An 18761-nucleotide genomic window follows, 5' to 3' on the forward strand; every position below is an offset into this window, starting at 1 on the left:
CAGATAGAGAAGGAAAAAGTAAAACTTTTACATGCAGATAATATGTCTGTGTTTAGAAAGTCCTAAAAAATCTAATAAATGAATTTACCATAGTCTAAGAATAAAATACCAATTTTGTTTCCATGAGCTAGCAAACTAGCAACAAAAATTGAAAAAGAGTATTTTATTAAAAATCCTGTTTACAGTAAGATTTTTAAAACATCAACTATTTTGGAATACCTTTTATCAATGAAGTGGCAGACCACTACACTGAAAACTATCACACTTTGCTGAGAAAAAAGGCTTTAAAAATGTAGAGACATATCATATCCGTGGATTAGATGACTGTATAGTGTTATGATGGCATTTCGCCCTAAAATGATTGGTAGTTGCAACTCTATCCTGATCAAAATCCCATCAGGCTTGCAGAAATTAACAAACTGATTCCAAATTTTATATATTAATACAAAGGTCTTAAAACAACCAAATCATGTTGGAAAAGGATAATAAATTGAAATATATTTAAACACAAATACTATAAAGTTCTAAAATTTAAAAAAAAGAATTATCATTGTAACTTTTCGCAGGAAATATTTCTTAGGGAGGTCAAAAGAGCATCCATAAAGCAAAAACAATTGATAAACTGGGTTTCATCAAAATTTAAAACTTCTGTTCATCAAAAGACATTCAGAAAACAAAAAAGGAACTTCAAATACTAAATAGACATACTGTTTGAGGATTTCTTTCTGTTAAGCCGTTAAACAGTTAAGCAAAGTAGATTCTTAAATTATTTTTTTGGCTCTGAAAATAAAATTATACTCGGCTTTGAGAAAAAAGTACCTTGACTGGTATTCAATTGATAATATTAATATAATTATTTCCAAGTAAGATTAATTCAAATGTGACTTTAAAGGTTACCTATACAAAATATCTTTTGAATAACTTTGAGAATCGAAACTCTTGGAAGCTAAGATCTGTCTATTTTTGCAATAAACTGTTCGGAATAAAGAGGTATAATTCCTTATAACATTAAATTCATTTCAGGTTAGCCTGATCCTTTTTTATCTGTGTATGTCATTGGCAACTACATATTATGACGCAATCTGTAGGCTTTATTCTTTAGTGACTTTTCTTCTCTTATCACAGAACACTGAAGAATAATAACAATTTATATATTCAGAGAAGACCTTTAGGTTACAATAAAAGCATTAGATGTACTTTCACTATTTTCACATTATTTCCTAAAGATGTTTTAGTCTCTTCTGAGGGAATTGCCTTAACAAACTCTAAAATGAAGGAAACATATACCATCTCAAAAATCACTTATTATCCAAAGGCTTCTAATAAAAGCTGATGAAATCTTGTTTCCAAAGGCAATTTTTTTTATTACAACAATTTTCAATTCATATCACAAATTGCATCAAAAATAAATGAGCTGTTAAAGATTATTGGGTTAAGCATCACTGCTGTTATCATTTGCAAATTGATATATCTTTATATTAATCAAAATAAATGATTCAATGATAATATACATCTGATATTTAACTGTTATTACAAACTACATTATTCTGTGTAAGCATTCAAGGACAAAGCAAATATTTAATTGAATCAATAATTATTTTTTCCTTTAAAATGTTAATGCAAATAGCATTTGTCTAAGTCAAAAACTAAGCAGGTAATGACAAGAGAAAAGAATTAATCTCCACATTTCAGGTTTAAAAGAAGAGTCTCTTACTTAATGGCTGTAATTTTTTATCTACGGATCCTTTGTTACTGAGAAAATTTCTTATGATAAATGAATAATTATGAAATAAACCAATACAATAAATTTTCTGGACACAATTTTTCTCTGTTCAAATTTTTCAATTAATAGTTTCAGTTCTTTAGGTAGCATATCAGCAAGAAATCAGCAGTTATAAATTAAGAAACATGAATAAATCATTGTGTAAGATTTTTCAAGCTTTGGAACTTGCAACGTCTATTGTTTTTATTTTTCTCTACTTTTCTAAGTCTTTTGCCTGTTTTCTAGGATAAATATACCAACAATATAGGGGAGGGTGCATTACATTAAATCATTATTTTCTAAAATTTGGTTAAAAACTGGTAAACTGTATTTAATATAAACTAATTTGATGTAGCTCAACCTAGAGATTACTTACAAACATGTTGATAAAACTTCAATTTCCAACAATATGGAAAAGACATGACCCCTAGAAATGTTAGATAAAATGAAATTTCTTTAACATACACAGTGTTATAACAATAAACACTTGAAGTTCAGGTCAATAAAAATGTAGCCATCTTTCAACCACTCCTACCATCAGAGCAAATGTATTTGCCTCCCAGACAAATCCCTCCATCCAGTTCAAACTAGTTTTCAGGTATGTGGCAGGCACCAGGTCTAAGGGTGCCCAATTGCTGTAAACACACTTCAAACTGTCAAGCCATCTGTAGGAAATAACTGTCCCAAGTAAGCTTGAGGTAAAAGAGTTACCAACTCATCCACCACTCCCCTCCCTACTCCAACCCTCTCCAACCATGATACAGAGCATGGCCACATACTTTCAACCCAAAGAAGATTACACTAAGACACATTATAATCAAATTGTTAAAAGTCAAGGACAAAGAGAGAATTTTGAACACAGCAAGATAAAAGTGATTTGTCATATATGAGGGAACTCCCATAAGACTAAAAGTGGATTTCTCAGCAGAAACCTTGCAGGCCAGGAGAGAATGAAATGTCATATTCAAAGTAATGAAAGAAAACAACTACCAAACAAGAAAGCTATACTCAGCAAAAAATTATCCATTAAAAATGAAGGAGACAAGTGATGTCATCATTATGACAGCACAAGACAAACATTTGGTCTCTCCCCTTCAATTTACAGTGAATAAAACATCCATAACTCAACAAAGGTTACATTGCCCAACACACCAGGATGCAAGAGAGATCCACACATTGGTACATATGAAGGTGGGTTGATTGGAGCACACAGAGGAGCTGAACCAGGGAAACGGTGGAGGCAGTGCCCAGAATCTTGACCTTTCAGCTGCAGCAGCTGACCTAGCTGCCCCAACCCCAGAGACCTGATGAGCCACAGCAGAGTCAAGCATATGACTTTGACCTCCCAGCCGCAGTGGCATCTATGGCCATAGGGAGCAGAGCAATAGGGGAACCAGAGCCCCATGATCTCGGGCCCCTGGCCACAGCTCAGAACCTGGTGGCAGCAGTGGAGATGCACACACGACTCCCAACTACAGCAGCACCTATGCCCACAAGGAAACAGGCAACAGTGGAGGTGGAGTCCCACAATCCTAGGCCCTTTGTCTATGACTCAGAGCTTGGTAGCAGCAGTGGAGATGTGCACAATACTCTGGACTTCCAACTATAGTGGTGTCTGCAGCCACAAGGAAATGAGAAACAGTGGAGGCAATGCCCCTTGAACCAGGTTCCTTTTCCATCTTCCTTGCCATGACAGTGGATCTTTCAACCCAGATGATCCCAAACATGGTGGAGGCATCAGCCATCCCTGTACCTCTGGTGGTGAAGCCAGTGACTGAGGCAACATCAGCAACGTAAGGCAAGAGTGACCCTTGGAGGCATAGGAAGTGATGATGAGAGTATTGGTGACACCCCTAATAGAAGTGATGGAGGGTGGAACATCCAATCCTCAAATATAGCCAGAGGCAGCTCAGGTAAAAGGACCCAAAAAATATTGCTATAGCATCACTTACTGAAAAACAAAAGAAAGAAATCTTATCTCCAACCAGTTGAATAGTTAGAATCAAACAAACAAAACTATACCTAAATAAGAAAGTGTTCACTATTAAAAATGCACCAGCAGAGGAATAACTCATCAAATACCATGAAAAGCCATGGTAAAACAGCATTATAAAAAGAAAATAACAATTCTCCAGGAATCAAACAAAAAGTCAAGGAAGATTATGATCTAACTAATAAAGAATTCAAAATAGCTATCATGAAGAAACTCAGTGAGCTACAAGAAAATTCAAAAAGGCAGTTCAATGAGCTTAGGAATAAAATTAATGAACAGAAAGAATACTGAACCAAAGTGGTTGAAACTCTAAAAAACAACCATACAGAAATTCTGGAGCTGCGGAACTCAATAAATGAGATGAAGAATGCATTAGAAAGCTTTGGAAATAGAGCAGACTTTATGGAAGAGAGAATTAGTGAGCTTAAATATAGAAACCTAGAAATAATGCAGGTAGAAGAGTAGAAGAGGAGAGAGAACTAAGATTTTTAAAAAGTGTATAAATTGTGCAAGAAATATTTGACTCCGTTAGAAAGGGAAACATTAGGATGACGTGTATCCCTGAAGGAGAAGAGAGAGAGAAGAGAGCAGAGAACTTATTTAAACAAATAATGGCTGAGAACTCCCCAAACCTGGGGAAGGAACTGGATATACAAATCCATGAAGCTAATAGAACACTTAATTATCTCAAAGCAAAAAGACTTTTTCCAAGCACATGATAATAAAACTGTCAAAAGCCAATGACACAGAAAGAATATTGAAGATAGCCAGGGGAAAACAATCCCAATAACCTACAAGGGAACCCCCATGAGGCTATGAGCAGATTTCTCACTAGAAAATCTATAGGCCAGGAGAGAATGGAATGATATATTCACTGAAGGATTAAAAACTGTAATTCAGGGGGCGGACCCCATGGCGTAGCGGTTAAGTGCGCGCACTCCGCTGCTGGTGGCCCAGGTTAGGATCCCAGGTGCATACCGATGCACCTCTTGTCAGGCCCTGCTGTGGCGGCATCCCATATAAAGTGGAGGAAGATCAGCAAAAGAGGAGGATTGGCATGGTTGTTAGCTCCAGGCTGATCTTCTTCACACACACACAAAAAAGTCATTCAAGAATATTCTATCCAGCAAAGTTATCCTTCAGATATGAAGTAAAAATAAAGGCATTCCCAGACAAACAAAAGCTGAGGGAGAACTGCCTTACAAGAAATGTTGAAAGGAGCTCTCCCACCTAAAATGAAAAGGCAAAGATGAAACACTTTGATGAAGGTGATAAATAAACAGACAAAATCAGAAAATTGCAGCTCTCAATCAGAATAGGTTGGTAAACAGTTATAACATAAAGGTTGAAGGGAAAGGAAGCATTAAAAATAAGTATTACCACTTCAATTTAGTAACAAACTCACCAAATAAAAAGGGACTATTTGTAACAACAGAAAGATAAAAGGTAAAGAAGAAAAGTATGGAATCTGTAAAGGCAAATGAAGATAAGGTGCTATCAGCAGAAAAAGGACTAACCTCATGGCAACCACAAAACAAAAATTCTGAGCACAGACACGAAACATAAGAAAAGAGGAAACTGAGAAAAACATCACAGAAAACCACCAAACTGAAATGGCAGACAGAAATACAATGAAAAGGAAACAATGGAAATATAGAGCAACCAGAAAACAAAAGGTAAAATGGCAGTATTAAGCCCTCATATATCAATAAATAATCACCCTAAATGTAAATGGATTGAATCCACCAATCAAAAGACATGGAGTAGCTGGATGGATTAAAAAACAAGAGTCGACAATGCACTACCTCCAGGAGACCCATCTCACTCTAAAGACAAACATAGGCTCAAAGTGAAGGGATGGAAGATGATACCCCAAGCAAATGGCAACTGAAATAAAGCAGGGATAGCTATACTTATATTAGACAAAAATAGGCTTAAGCCAAAAAAGATAGCAAGAGACTAAGATGGATATTATATAATGATAAAGGAGACAATCCATCAAGAAGGCATGACATTTATTAATACATATGGATCTCGCATAGGAGAACCAAAATATATAAAGAAATTATTAACAGACCTAAAGGGAGATATTGAAAGTAACACAATAATACAACGGGAATTTAATACCCTACTTACATCAATGGATAGATCATCCAGACAGAAAGTCAACAAGGAAACAGTGACCTTAAATGACACACTAGACCAGATGGACTGAATAGATATATAAATAGAAATTCCACCCAAAAGCAGCAGAACACACATTCTTCTCAAATGTACATGGAATATTCGTAAGGACAGACCATATGCTGGGAAACAAAACAAGTCTCAGCAAATTTAAGAAGATTGAAATCATATCAAGCATCTTTTCTGACCACAATGACATGGAACTACAAATCAACTACAAGAAGAAAGCCAGAAAAGTCACAAATATGTGGAGATTAAACAATGTGCTACTGACAACTATTGGATTAACAGAGAAATCAAGGAGAAATAAAAAAAAATACCTTGAGACAAATTAAATTTAAAACACAACATACCAAAATCTATGGGATGCAGCAAAAGTGGTACTAAGAGGAATGTTTATAGCCATATAGGTCTATCTCAAGAAATAAGAAAAATCTCAAATAAACAACCTAATATTACACGTAAAGGAACTAGAAAAAGAAGAACAAATGAAGCCCAAAATCAATAGAAGGAAGAAAAGAATAAAAATCAGAGCAGAAATAAATAAAATGAAGACTAAAAGGACAGTAGAAAAAAATCAATAAAACTAAGAGGTGGTTCTTTGAAAAGAAAAACAAAATTGACAAACCTTTAGCTAGACACACTAAGAAAAAAAGAGAGAAGTCTCAAATAAATAAAATCAGGAACAAAACAGGAGAAATTACAGTGGATACCACAGAAATACAAAGGATTATAAGAGAACATCATGAAAAGCTATATGCCAAAAAATTGGATAACCTAAAAACATGGATAAATACCTAGAATCATGCAACCTTTCAAAACTGAATCAAGAAAAAATAGAGGATCTGAATAGGTCATTAACAAGAAAAGAGAATGAAACAGTAATCAAAAACCTCCCAAAAAGCAAAAGTCCAGGATCAGATGCCTTCTCTGTTGAATTCTACCAAATATTCAAAAAAGATTTAATATGTATCCTTTTCAAATTCTTCCAAAAAATTGAAGAGGAGTGGAATACTTCCTAAGTAATTTTACGTGGCCAATGTTATCCTGATAACAAAACCAGAAAAGGACAACACAAAAAAGAAAATTACAGGCCAATATCACTGATGAACATAGATGCAAAAATCTTCAACAAAATATTAGCAAATCAAATACAACAATACATTAAAAGGATCACATCTTGATCATATGGGATTTGTTCCCGGGATGAAAGAATGGTTCAACATTTGCAAATCAATATGCTATGCCGTATTAACAAAATAAAGGATAAAAATCATGTGATCATCTCAATAGATGCAGAGAAAGCATTTGACAAGATTCAGCATCACTTATGAGAAAAACTCAATAAAATGGATATAGAAGTACCTCAACATAATAAAGGCCATATATGACAAACCCCTAGCTAACATCATACTCAATGATGAAAAACTGAACGCTAGGGCCAGCCTCATGGCTTAGTGCTTAAGTGCTCGTGCTCCGCTACTGGCAGCCGGAATTCGGATCCCAGGCAGGCACCGATGCACTGCTTCTCCGACCATGCTGAGGCAGCGTCCCACATACAGCAACTAGAAAGATGTGCAACTATGACATACAACTATCTGCTTTGGGGCTTTGGGGAATAAAAGGAGGAGGATTGGCAATAGATGTTAGCTCAGAGCCAGTCTTCCTCAGCAAAAAGAGATGGATTGGCATAGATGTTAGCTCAGGGCTGATCTTCCTCAAAAAAAAACCAAAAACATAAAAACTGAATGCTGTCTGACTAAGAATAGGAACAAGACAAGGAACAAGATAAGGAACAAAACCATTATGATTAAAATACTAACTATAATGGATAAAGTAGGTAAAGTAGACAGATGGATAAAGTAGACAGCATGCAAGAACAGATGGGCAATGTAACCAGAGAGTTGGAAGTACTAAAATGAACCAAGAGAAATAATAGAAATAAAAAAATTGCAACAGAAATGAGAAATGCCTTTGAGGAATTATTAGTAGACTGGACATGGCTGAGGGAAGAATCTCTGAGCTTGAGGTTATCTTAATTGAAACCTCCAAAGCTGCAAAGCAAAGAGAACAAAGATGGAGAAAAAACCAGTACAGAATATCCAAGGACTGTGTAACAACTACAAAAGGTGTAACATACGTATAATGGAAATACCAGAAGCTAAACAAAGTAACAGAAAAAATATTTGAGGCCGGCCCCGTGGCTTAGCGGTTAAGTGCTCGCGCTTCGCTACTGGCGGCCCAGGCGTGCACTGACGCACTGCTTCTCCAGCCATACTGAGGCCACGTCCCACATACAGCAACTAGAAGGCCGTGCAACTATGACATACAACTATCTACTGGGGCTTCGGGGAGAAAAAAAAAAGGAGGAGGATTGGCAATAGATGTTAGCTCAGAGCCAGTCTTCCTCAGCAAAATGAGGAGGATTAGCAAGGATGTTAGCTCAGGGCTGATCTTTCTCATAAAAAAATAAAGAAAGAAAAAAAAATATTTGAAACAATAATGACAGCTAATTACCCCAAATTAATGTCAGACAACAAACCATAGATCCAGGAAGCTCAAGCAGGATAAATGATGGAAAAAACTACAATTAGGCATATCATTTCAAACTATAGAAGATCAACGATAAAGAAAAAATCCTTAAAGAAGCCAAGGAAAATGCCACCTTACATATAGGGAAACAAAAATAAGGATTACATCCAACTTCGCCTCAGAATCTATGCAGCAAGAAGAGAGTGAAGTGAAATATTTAAAATGTTGAGAAAGAAAAAAAACAGCAACCTAAAATTCTGTACCCAGTGAAATTATCCTTCAAAAGTGAAGGAGAAATAAAAGCTTTTTCAGATAAATAAAAAGCAAGAGAATTTGTTGCTAGTAGACCTACCTTGTAAGAAATGTTAGAACAAGTTTTTAGAGAGAAGGAAAATAATATAGGTCAGGAACTCAGATCTAAATAAAGGAAGCATACTGAAGAAGAAATAAATGAAGGTCATATAAAAACTTGTTTTTTATTCTTAATTGATCTATCAGATAACAATTTGTTCAAAATAATAAGGCATTTGATTATGTATGCTTATGTATATATATTATGTGTGTATATATACATACACACATATGATGATTATGTATGCTTATATATAAATGAAATTAATGACAGCAGGTATACAAGAGAAGGGAACGAGGAATTAAGATTATTTTATTATTATCTGTATGGTGTGAAGCTGTGTAGTGTTATCTGTAAGTGGACATGGATTAATTGTAAATATAGCAAACTCTCTAGAGCAACCACTAAAAAATTTTAAAAAGTAATGTAACTGATTTGCTAAGAAATGAAAGAAAATGGAATCATATGAAATGCTCAGTCAAAACTACAAAAGGCAGAAAAAGAGTGGAAGACAAAAATAGAAACAAACTACAAGAACAAAAACTAATAATATGGTATTTATCCAACTGTATCAAAAATCATTTTGAATGCTAATATCTAAGTGCACCAATTAAAAGAAGAAATTGTTGTGGTGGGTCAAAAAACAACACCTAACTATAAGTTATCTACAAGAAATCCATTTTAAATATGAAGATATATATAGGTTAAAAGTAAATGGTTGGAGAAAAATACACCGTGTTGACTCTAGTCAAAAGAAAGCAGGATTAGCTACATTAATTTCAGACAGAGCAAACTTCAAAGATAAGTTATCAGGGATAAAGAAGAACATTACATAATGATAAAGGTGCCAGTTCTCCAGAAAGACATAACAATCCTTCGCATATATATGCCTAACAACACGGCATCAAACTACATGAGGCAAAAATTGATAGAACTGCAAGGACAAACAGAGGAATTCACTTGCATAATTTGAGACTTCAGTATCATTCTATCAGAAATGGACAGATCCAGCAGGCAGGATACCAGTAAGGACGTAGTTGATTACTTCATCCAACAAAAACTGAATACACATTATTCTTAAACTCACATGGACATTCAACAGATAGACCATGTTCACATTCTGGGCCATAAAACACACTTTAACAAATTTAAAAGAATAGAAATCATACAATGTCCTTTATCAGACCACACTGGAATTAAACTAGAAGTCAATAATATAAAGATAACTAGAAAATCCAAAAATGAATGGAGATTAAATAGAACACTTCTAAATAATACATGGGTAAAGAAGAAATCTCAAGAGATATTAAAAAATATTTTGAAGTAAATGAAAATAAAAAATGCTACCTATCAACATTTGTGGCATGCAGCAAAAACAGTACTTAGAGGGAAATTTATAAAATTGAATACATATATTAGGAAAAAAATCTAAAATCAATCATCTAAATGTCCATCATAGTAAAATAGAAGAAGAAGAGAAAATTAAATCCAAAGTAGGTAGAAGAAAAGAAATAGTAAGAATTAGAACAGAAATCAATGAAATTGAAAACAGGAAATCAATAGAGAAAATCAATGAAACTGAAAGCTGTTTTTTTAAAAGAGATCAATAAAATGGATAAACTCCTACCAGGCTAATAAAAAAGAGAGGACAGAAATTACTAATATCAGAAATGATAAAAGGGACATTACTACAGATCCCATAAAAACTTAAAAGATAATAAAGGAATACTATGAACAAATCTATGCCCACAAACCTAGACGAAATAGACCAATTCCTTGAAAGGTACAAACTACCAAAACTCACACAAGAAGAAATAGACAATCTGAATAGACCTATATTGATTAAAGAAATTGAAGCAATAATTAATAATATTCCAAAACAGAAAGCGATAGGCCCAGAGAATTCACTGGTAAATTCTACCAGGCGTTTAAAGAAGAAACTATACCAATTCTCTACCATCTCTTTTACAGGATAGAAGCAGAGGGAATACATCATAACTCATTGAATGGGCTGTTTATCCAACAAATGAAAAGCCCAGAAATACGCTCATTCCAATAAGGACCCAGGTTCTCAGTTTCTAAGTGTTTTTATCCATCACTTCAGAATCCACCGTTCCAAGTTTCTAATTAGTCACAAATTTATGCAGTACATATATTGCTTTGTTTGGGGGTTTGTTTCCAACTCTGTAGCCCATCCAATTTTTTCAATTGGTGTATTTTGCCTGAATAAGATTGGTCAATTTAATTTAATCTAGAATAAGACATTTACAACGGAGGTAGATTCCAGTTTACTCCAGCCTGTTTTTTTTTGTCAAGGCCGGTGGTCCCTGACCATTGTACAAAGGCTGTCAACCTCTGGTCAGCAATTTTGTCCTTCAATCAACATGGAATAGCACGAGTTAAGGTCCCCGTAGCATTTTTGGCTATGACTCTCACAGAGGCACAAAGAGTAACTTTAATCAATTTAATTAGACAACATATATAATCTCCAAATTAAGTTTAAGATGTCTATTTTTTGTTCTCACTTTCCGAGGCAATTCAACAGATCAAAGGTATTTTACAGATACAGTACTAATGGAAGTCCTAGTCTCTAAAGGTTAATTCAGTAAAACATATCCTCAGTGGAAAAAATTGTCAACATTGATCATTCAAACAAATAAGTCAATTAAAATATATGATTTCTTTGAACAACAAAAAGAGACCTAAGATAGTGGCGGGACACTATATAAGACACACTTTGCTTGGGAGACAATAGGGACATTGTGATACCAGGCTGCTGCTGGATTTGTCACAGTTTGAGTTACAGTACTCATGGGGTACAATATTATACTCCAGATCAAAAACATGTGAAAATGTGTGGCTGTTCATTGAACTAAAGAGACAACTGTCAAAAGTATAAAAAGGAAAATGAAATGATAAGGGAGTTAGGTGCATTTCCTTTTTAACAGAACCGTTAAAAATAATTTGGTTTTCTTTATGCTTGCAACAAAACTTAAACATACAGCAACAATAAAAATACATGCATAAAATTAATCTGATAGGAAGAACAATATTTTGATCAAAATATTTTATACTTCATTAGAAAACATCAAAACATTTAAAACTTTTTTGAAAAACAGTGTAATATATCTTTTAATTTCAAATGATTATATGGTTTTATATTTCCCATGTTCACCAGCATAACATTCCTAGACCATTTTTTTTTTGTTTTTTTGCTGAGGAAGACTGGCCCTGGGCTAACATCCATGCCCATCTTCCTCCACTTTATATGGGACACCACCACAGCATGGCTTGACAAGCAGTGCGTCGGCAGGCACTGGGGATCCAACCCCAGGCCACCAGCAGTGGAGCGTGTGCACTTAATTGCTATGCCACGGGCCGGCCCCACTTCCCTAGACCTTTGAGCATTGCTTCTCCCATTTGTAATTTAGCTTCAGAGTTAGTTTATCCACACACAATCTTCTACTTGGTCAATGGGGATTTTCATTTGAACTGGAACATTCTTGATGTATTGTCATGTGTCAATCATCAAATTGCTTTTGCAAGTTGTATAAAGACTTATGTGGATATTTAGTTTTAATGCCATATGTGTAATTATAATTAACATCATGATTTTAATATTTGATTTATCTAGGCAACTATAGTGAACACTATAGTATATTGCTTAGATATCATCTTTACCTCTTTCTGAAATAAAATATTCCTCTCTCCACCCTCATGTTGGGAGTATTGGTGGCTGAGAGTTGTCAGCTGACTCCCTCTCCAAGAATAATCAATATGTGAAGATAGACCTTGCACAGCGTCATATACCTTCCCTGGGTACCCTACATCTAATGACTGGTCAATACAAGAGTATAAATGCCTGTACCCTTCTCTCAATGTAGGACAACTCTGCAGGACTATCAACTCTAGACTTAATAGTATCAAGCAAAGCCTTTGTTGTCACTGGGTTTCAGTTCAACTTCTGTCTGCCTAACTCTTGCCACCAACTCATCCAAATGACAAGGCTTTGCATCTGCTTTTGCAAAATGTCTTCAAAATTGGTGGTATTGGTACCGTTTCTGTGGGTCCAGTGGAGATTGGTGTTCTTACACTTGGCCTGGTGGTCACCTTTGCTCTAGCCAGTGATGCAACTGAAGTAAAGTCTGTTGAAATGCACCATGAAGCTTTGAATGAAGCTATTCCTGGGGACAATATGGGCTTCAATGTTAAGAACGTGTCTGTCTAAGATAATCATCATGTGGCAACATGGCTGGTGACAACAAAAATGAGCCACCAATGGAAGCAGCTGGCCTCACTGCTTAGATGATTATCTTGAATCATCTAGGCCAAATCAGTGCTGTCTATGCACCTTTGCTGATTGTCACACAGCTCACATTGCTTGCAAGTTTGCTGAGCTGAAGGAGAAGATTGTTCACCATTCTGGTAAGCAGCTGGATCATAGCTCCAAGTTCTTATAATCTGGTGATGCTGACATCATTGACAGGATTCTTGGAAAGCCCATGTGTGTTGAGAGCTGCTGGGTTGTTTTGCTGTTTGTGATGTGAGATGGACAGTTGTTGTGGGTATCATCAAAGCAGTGGGCAAGAAGCAGATCTGCCCAGAAAGCTCAGGAGGCTTAACGAATATTATACGTAACACCTGCCACTCCGGTCTTAATCAGTGCTAGAAAAAGTGCTCTCAGAACCTTTTGTCTCAATTGGCCATTTAAATTTAATAGTAAAAGACCGATGGATGATAACAATGCTTAGTAAAACCTGCTGAAGGAAAGGAGAATATTTTGTAGACCATTTGTTTTGTGTATGTGTCAGTTTTAAGTCATTAGTTTTTAAAAATCAGTGCTTTTTAAATGAAAACAACTTTACCAAAAATCTGTCACAGAATTTTGAAACCCATTAAAACAAAGTTAATGGGAGACCAAAACCCCTTGCCTGAAACAGACCAACCCCACTCCCACCCCAGTTTGCAGACTTAGTGGCTCCTGTCTCCTCCCTTCCCTGGCTCAGGGAGGAAGATCCCCACCACTGACTTCACTGTCTAGCTGATCACAGCCATTTACCTAATCAGACTTAAGTAGGACACAAAATATTTAGAGAAACCAAATGTCTTTCAGGGGACTTGTTGCTAAGTGTAATAGTGACAATTACTTGCATTACTATTACTTTCCAATCAAAAAAGAAATCTAAAGTTCTGTCCTACAAAGAGATCACAATATGAAGGCATTGCTTAAAATCTCTTTTTCTATCATTTTGTCCATCTCTCTGAACTATCTTTGATGCCAGCCAGAAACCATCTAGCTGTTACCCAACCTCTTCACTTTCTAATGTCTACATTCAGTTTTTTTTTTAAAAGGACTTAAAACTTTGGCTGAGGTGGCAGGTGGTGGTTGTGGTGGGACTTAAGAAAAGGTGGTTTGTTCTTTCTAAAGGGGAAATATAGTGCCCTCAACACCTTTTCCCCATCTGCCTATTTCCTTCCTGCCTCTCTTAAGGAAATGGGTCCAGGTGTAACCACCTTACTCTCCTCTGCTCCCTCCTCCCCAACCAAGTGAGCAGTTGAATGAACTGAATGGCCTATGATGTCATAATCATAATCGCATTACCTCATCATCCTGCAGGGAAAGGTATAGAGGGAGGAGAAGGAATGAACAGCCCTGGGTTCTCGTCAGTTTTACTAAGTGTTCTGGGTAAGGACTAATTGTAGAACCAAATGGAAAAGACCTTACAACCATTATAAATCCTGCATTTACAAGGTTTGAGCTGATCTGGCAGCTGGAAGAGGACTCAGAACAGGCCCACTGGGGCCTTGGGCTAGTGTTCCCAGCAGCATTCCCACCAGGGACAGGTCCTCTGCTGGGGCAAAGGGGATTTCTTCAGAGAGGGAGGCCATAGAGGGCGGGTCAGGAGAACATGTGAGAAGAACCTTGGCTAATTCTGTTACATGGCATGAAAAACAAATAAAAAAACACAGAGGTAGATCCTGAGAGTAGCTCCCACCCCCCAAAAAAAATCCTATGTGTAAATCTCTGTCTCAGAGTCAGCTCCCCAGAGAACTTGACCACAGACAATCAGAGCCAGGACTCATCCAAAGTAGTCAAAATGAGAGTTTGGAGTTGGGTTGCTTCCTGGCTGGTTGGCAGTGAAGACCCGATTATTAGTGGTAGTTGGATCACTAATAGGCCATGTCTTGTGGAGTGGTATAATTATTAAAATTCCATTGCTATTGAACTGAGATAAAATATCAGTGGAAAGGAATATACTGGAAAGTTCAATGGCTCAGGATTTTGACAGTTACATAGGAATTAGTTAGAATAACTTTATGAAATCCAGTAGATGCTACTGAGTTTAATTGATGCCTTAGACAGGCTGAGGATGATTAATCTCCAATTAAAACCTACGTGTGAAAGCCAGATGGCCTCCTTGGCAGCCTGTAAAGGGACTCTAATTTCCTGCAGCTGGAACATAGAAAATACATAGGAGCAGGGCTAAGACTTAATTATGAGAGAGGCAGAGCTGCAGAAAAGGTTGTGTTCTCAATCACAGGAGTATGTTACACTAAGGTCGGGGCCCTGATAGGAAGGATTGGGACTCTGAAACTTCTGTAGAGTTATCTTTGTATATGCACTCAGAAGTCTTTGAATCTCAGATTCTCCTGGAACCCTTGCATTTGCAAAATTGTCCCTCTGTGTCTCTATCAAAGCATAGACCTCACCTCTTTGTCGAAGAAAAAACAGAGGTCCCTTCCTTGTAGGAAACATGTGTTCCCTCATCGTTAACTCCATATCTTTTTCTGGCCACAATTTTAGTGATTATTATTGTACTAGTTTCCTGTGGCTGCTGTAACAAATTAACACAACCATGGTGCTTACAAAAACAAACATTTGTTCTTCAAAGTCCAAAATCTGTATTATCTCGTCAAAATCAAGTGTTGTCAGAGATGTGCTCTCTCAGGCGGGTCTAGAGAAGAATCCATTCCTTGCCTCTTCCAGCTTCTGGCAGCAAATGGCATTCTTTGGTTTTGGCCTTAACACTCCAATCTCTGGATCCGTCTTCACCTTGCTCTCTCTTCTTCTGTGTATGTTGTCTCCCTCTGCCTCACTCATATAAGGATGCAGGAGATTGTATATATTGCCCACTCTGAAAATCCAGGATAGTCTTCCCATCTCAAGATCCTTACCTTAATCTCATCTCAAAAACATTTTTACTCATAAAGTAACATTTACAGGTCTCAAGGATTACTTGATATCTTTGGATGGCCATTATTTAGCCTACTACAAACATTAATTCACAAGACTATCTCATGTGGAAACAGCTAAGCATAATAAAAAAGGAACAGACTACACCATGAATGAATTGCAGAATTTAGTCAACAAGTGCTACCAGGAGGTAGGATGGTATGCATATGATTGGATCCTGAAGGTGCTGAATCAAGCATGGTGAGATGTAAGATTGTGTTAAGGAGAATTATTTATGTAAGGGAGGAAGAAATATTCCTCTACCCTCTAAGTTTTTCTGTCTGGTCTAAAAATTAAATTGATATGAGACAGAATAACAGGAGAAACGCAAATAAATTTAATAACATGTGTGCATGGGAGAAGCCCAGAAAAACTGAGTAACTCACCACAATGGCTGAAGCCACCACCTTAAATACTATCTTCAGCTAAAGACAAAGGAAGATGTTGGGGTAGTGGATTGGGACTTCAAAGGGCAGGAAGGCAATTCACATGAAGATGGAAAAGCAAATGTTTGGTAAACAAATGTTTGCCATATCATGTGGAGACAATGGACATTGGGAGGACTTGGATCAAATGGGCTTTGCTGGGTTCCTCCCTGTCTACCACACCTAGTTCATTATACTACAGTTATCTATGGCATTAGTTCCTTCCTGAAATAGGCCTTCTATCTCAAATTCTTTTAGGCAGTTAGGGGGAAGGTCTAAGTTTCTTTCTGAGTCTTCTGTTCTTAGAAATAATCAAGCCAAAGAAACACATTTTAGGGTGGCAAATTCTGACTCCCCACATCTACTACATAAGAACACTCGCCCATGACATAGCAAGCATCCCACTGAACTACAAGTTTGGTCTGCTCCCTGAGTATTTTAGATATTTTGTGTCCAGGGATGGTGAGAAAAGAAGTCACTGTTGTGGCAAGAGTGATTACTTCTGATCAGTAGAAAGAAGTAGGCATGATTTTACACAGTGGGGACAGGAAGGAATAGATGTATAACCCTGGTGATCCACTTCAGCGTCCCTTAGTATTTTTCTTGCCTAATTGTAATTGTGAATGTACAGGAGCAGCATTCCTAGCCTGAGAAGAGAATGGTTACAAAGAGCTCAGATCACTCAGGAATGAGGGTTTGAGTACTATCACCATACAAATCACCAAAACCTGGAGAGGTGATAACTGAGAGTGAGAATTTAGAGTAAATAATGGTGACGGAAGATGATGGAAACCAGTTGCGGCTCTGAAAACAACTGCAGAGCTGGGCCTGCATGTTACTAACCTCCTCCTTCTAAATTTCAACTGAGGGAGTGAGGCCCACGAGAGACATAGAGGAGCTGCTTCCCATATATACGTGAAGAAGTGTATTTGTGCAGCACATGAAGCTATCAAATTGTAGAGAAGACATTTTCATGCTTCTGAATGTTCAGGACTTTCAGAGCAAAAAATATAGGCAATCTAGGCTAAAGGATGGTTGAATAGTAACCCTAAGAGTAAAATACTTCTGAGAGATTTATAGGTTTATCTCTCCTGAGCTATGTGTTTACATTTCAAAGAAGGATAAAACCCCGAGCCATTAGTTTATATTCCAAAGGATTGTAAAAACCTGGGGACATCTCTCATAGAAGATTTGTTTACACCATGGAAATGAGGTATCTTTCTCTTTCTCAGCAGAGGAGGGTGGCAGCTGTGCAGCGGTTCCTCTATATGCTCCCAAATTTGTCATATCAGGGTTCCTCATCAGCAGTACAAGCCCCTGTATGTGCAGCTGACAACTGCCCACATTGCATTGCCCCAGGGAGACTGGGGTAAGGGGAAATGATGCTGCTATTGCTGTAAATAATTCTGATTCTCATCTGGAAACTGCATGCTTTATTTTAGAAGAAAATCAATAAACATATATAAAAAACTTATCAGGGATAGACTTTGGCAGCCATAGAGTTGTGCCACTCAGATGTACTTACTTTTTTAAAAAGAAAAGCTTTATCAAGGTATAATTGATATGCTAAGAACTGCACATATTTGATATGTACAGCTGGATGAGCCTGGACGTAGGCAAACACCCGTGACCATCATCACAATCAAGGGAATAGACGTATACAACGCCTCCCAAAGCATCCTGTGTCCCTTTGTTTTGGGGTGTGTTTATTTTGTTGTTTGTGTTTACTTTGAAGAGAACCTATTGTGAGCAGTGTAGTAGGTAGATACGCTCTAGCTGTCACACAATTGGATACCGGGCAGTGCTCATGACAAAGCTGAATTCTCCCTGGCCTGCTCATAGACAAGGAGCGAGCTTCACAGGGGACTGGGGTTGTGTCATTCTAGCCTGATGTGGTACTCCACTAATGGGCATTCTTTCCTCTGGGGCTTTCCTTCTAACTGACCAAGAATTTCTCAGAACTTCATTGCAGTCAGAGACTCTTCCTACCCAATCCTCCTTTCTTCCTCTTTTCTTTTCACAGTTGTAATACCTGTATCACGGTCTGAAGGCTCTGTCCACATTTTCCTGCCCAATAAATCTGTTCATTGTCTAATTATGTTTTGGTATCTGCTTCTTAGCAGAACTGAACTGACACAGAAACAGTTTGCATATAGGGATCTTAAGCAATATACATTTCTGGTCTTGCCCCACTCTCCTTCCCTCTGTTATAATATGCTATGAAGAGATATGGCCATTTCACAGACATTGATCTACCGTATTGGTGAGATTGTGTTAAT

General features: G+C 36.9%; 1 pseudogene; it reads left to right on the top strand.

The window, feature by feature from the left end:
- The first annotated feature begins 3412 nt into the window (after nucleotides 1-3412).
- LOC131419414 (elongation factor 1-alpha 1-like) lies at nucleotides 3413-13492 on the top strand (annotated as a pseudogene).
- Nucleotides 13493-18761: the final 5269 nt, after the last annotated feature.

The sequence above is a fragment of the Diceros bicornis genome, chromosome 21, assembly GCF_020826845.1.
Source record: "Diceros bicornis minor isolate mBicDic1 chromosome 21, mDicBic1.mat.cur, whole genome shotgun sequence".
Taxonomy (NCBI): domain Eukaryota; kingdom Metazoa; phylum Chordata; class Mammalia; order Perissodactyla; family Rhinocerotidae; genus Diceros; species Diceros bicornis.